Here is a 3,296-nt window from a genome sequence, read left to right as displayed (position 1 = left end):
ATGACAACATATCCACTCTGGGTGTGTTGGGTTTGTAGGTTTTATCAAAAATCCGACAAGTTAGCTGAAAGTACCGTTGTTAGTCCCAGTATTGTTCAGTGTTGCTTTTAGTGGTAGTGTGATCAGGTAGGACATAATGTTTTTCTTTATATTTCTTCTTCACCAAATAAAAATAAAGAATGTTTATTTTCTTTTAGTCCACATGGTGGCTTGTCTCCCACTGTGTATTCTGGTGCATCATGTCGCCCTGCTATGTGTACGTAGTGAACAATCACTGGAAACAAACACTTCTATAATTCTGCAAATACTGTTATCTGTTTTTCTTCTTTACTGCTAGTCCGGTCTTCTATCATCTGCTATTTCAATGTCCCACATAATTAGAATGTTATTTTTTTCCATAATTCATTCCTCTCACAATAACCGCACTGTTCTGCTCTTGTCTATGTCCTCACAGGGGTTAATATCATTTTTGATGTTCTTAAGATCTCTCCGGAGTCTCTGCATCTCTAGGATTATCTCCATGTGCGTTAAATGAAGGAGTGTATTGACTGAGGGCTGTGTGGGATCGAAAATTGACAAACGCCCTTCATACTTTCAGTGCCCTTATATGTTTTCCCCATGTGTGTTCGCTGATGACTTTGTAGCTCTGATAATTGACTAAAGCTCTTCCAACATTCACAGCAATCTCATACGGTTTTTCCCCTGTGTGTATTCGCTGATGTGTTTGGAGGTTTGATAACTGACTTAATTACTTTGCACATTTACTGCCCTTGAATGTTTTTCCCTTGTGTGTGTTTGAGTATGCGTTTGAAGGCGAATTAACTGACTAAAGCACTTTGCACATTCACTGCACTTGAATGGTTTTTCCCCTGTGTGTATTCGCTGATGTATTTGCAGGTTTGATAAGTGACTAAAGCACTTTGGACATTCACTGCACTGGTATGGTTTTTCCCCTGTGTGTGTTCGCTGATGTCTTTGTAGGTTTTCTAATCGACTACAGCTCTTCCCACATTCACTGCACTGGTATGGTTTTTCTTCAGTGTGTGTTCGCTGATGTCTTTGTAAGTGATATAATCGACTAAAGCTCTTCACACATTCACTGCACTTGAATGGTTTTTCTCCTGTGTGAGTTCGCTGATGACTTTGTAGGTCTGATAACCTACTAAAGCTCTTCACACATTCACTGCACTTGAATGGTTTTTCCCCTGTGTGTATTCGCTGATGTATTTGGAGGCTTGATAACCCACTAAAGCTCTTCACACATTCACTGCACTTGAATTGCTTTTCCCCTGTGTGTATTCGCTGATGTGTTTGGAGGCTTGATAACCCACTAAAGCTCTTCACACATTCACTGCACTTGAATGGTTTTTCCCCTGTGTGTATTCGCTGATGAGTTTGAAGATTTGATAAGTGACTAAAGCACTTTGCACATGCACTGCACTTGAATGTTTTTTCCCCTGTGTGTATTTGCTGGTGTCTTCGTAGGTTTGATAACCTATTAAAGCTCTTCACACATTCACTGCACTTGAATGTTTTTTCCCCTGTGTGTATTCGCTGATGTGTTTGAAGATTTGCTAAGTGACTATAGCACTTTGCACGTTCACTGCACTTGAATGTTTTTTCGCCTGTGTGTATTTGCTGGTGTCTTCGTAGGTTTGATAACCTATTAAAGCTATTCACACATTCACTGCACTTGAATGGTTTTTCCCCTGTGTGTATTCGCTGATGAGTTTGAAGATTTGATAGGTGACTAAAGCACTTTGCACATTCACTGCACTTGAATGGTTTTTCCCCTGTGTGTATTCGCTGATGTCTTTGAAGATTTGATAAGTTACTAAAGCTCTTCCTACATTCACTGCATTTGAATAGTTTTTGTCCTGTGTACCGGTGCTGATGAAGCTTGAGTAGTGATGACAAACTAAAGCTTTTGCTGCATGCGTAGGATTGTTCTTTCTTGGTTAGTGTCTGCAGGTGGGGTATATATTTGTCTACATCCCATGACTGTATTTCCTGATGGGCCAACATGGCCCATCACTGTGTGCAGTATTTTGCACGTTTGATTTCTGTTTTAACAATATATTGCAATAGCCACCAAATATTTGCCACACTATAAGGTGTCTTTGTAGGTGATTGTGCGTTTAGATTGGATTATGGCTATGCACGCAAATTGAGGCAGTCATTTGTATTGTAGATAGAAGAAGTCCTCTTTACCCATCAGTTGTCCGGCTCCGCTCTTTTGGGATTTTCTCTGGTTACTGTGGTCTGGCCAGAAAGAGTTTACAATTCACCTAGAGCATGGAAAGATAGCTTGTCGTCATTTTAGAAAACAGAGCACTGCGATATTCACATCATACCGCTCCCATGATCAAAGCTGGTTTTGGACACTTGTTTATAAAGGAGGCGGTTTGTTATTGTTGTTGCCTTAATTTTCCTAAGATCATTTCTTCATCTCGTCGCATGGAGGTGCACAGCTCAGCCTCTTGCAATCACTAAACTGCCCTTGATGCTTCATCCGGGATCTGTCTGTTTCTGTGCAGGTTCATCTGTCGCTGACTGCGCTGATGTTTTCCTGAATACTGTAGCTCATTATTTCTGCTAATATTGAAGATTTACAGCATTAGCTTCATTATAGATGGTCATTTCATACATTCAAGGCTTGTTTCTGTTGGATGTAAAGATATTTAACATTAATAAATTGAAACATAATGGAATGAGAATTCACAATGTTTAACTGGTTGTAAAAGACATTTTGGGGGAGATTCACCAAATTTCCACGCAATGCAGCTTGAGGCTGCACTGCGTTGCGTGACAGGGAGGGAGCAGGAGAGCACCATATTTTCAAAGATATGGCTCTATCCTTCCCTTCCCCTTGCGCCGGCACTGATTACAGCAGCCCTGCGCCATGCAAACACCTTAGCACCAGAGCGCTAGGGTGTGTGTGTAAATCCAGCATAGGTTTTGTACAGGAAGGACACCCTTCCTGTACTAACTACTATGCCAGACACGAGGGAAAGCTTTTCCCACTTTGTATGCGTGTTTCACATTGCAGCAAGCATGCAAAGTCAGAAAAGGAAAGAGAAATTAAAGCATTGCGCCTAGTTTAAAAGGGTGCAGTTTTCTCACGCTAAACCCAATCTACTGTATTTGGTAAATTGGGTTTAGCGTGAGAAGCCTTGGGTGGTTGCATGGGAACACCCATGCACCACCCTTGGCAGGCCCCCATGGCACAAAGTAATGCGACGCAGTGCTATGCAATACTTCACATTGCTTTTATATTATTTGCTTGAAAGTAAAGT

At 41.1% G+C, this 3,296-nt stretch overlaps 1 pseudogene; it reads right to left on the bottom strand.

Moving 5' to 3' along the window:
• Positions 1-220: 220 nt before the first annotated feature.
• LOC147738113 (uncharacterized) lies at positions 221-2,641 on the bottom strand (annotated as a pseudogene).
• Between the last annotated feature and the right edge of the window lie 655 nt (positions 2,642-3,296).

This window comes from Lissotriton vulgaris, chromosome 1_1, assembly GCF_964263255.1.
Source record: "Lissotriton vulgaris chromosome 1_1, aLisVul1.2, whole genome shotgun sequence".
Classification (NCBI taxonomy): domain Eukaryota; kingdom Metazoa; phylum Chordata; class Amphibia; order Caudata; family Salamandridae; genus Lissotriton; species Lissotriton vulgaris.
This window is presented reverse-complemented; position numbering and strand designations above follow the sequence as displayed.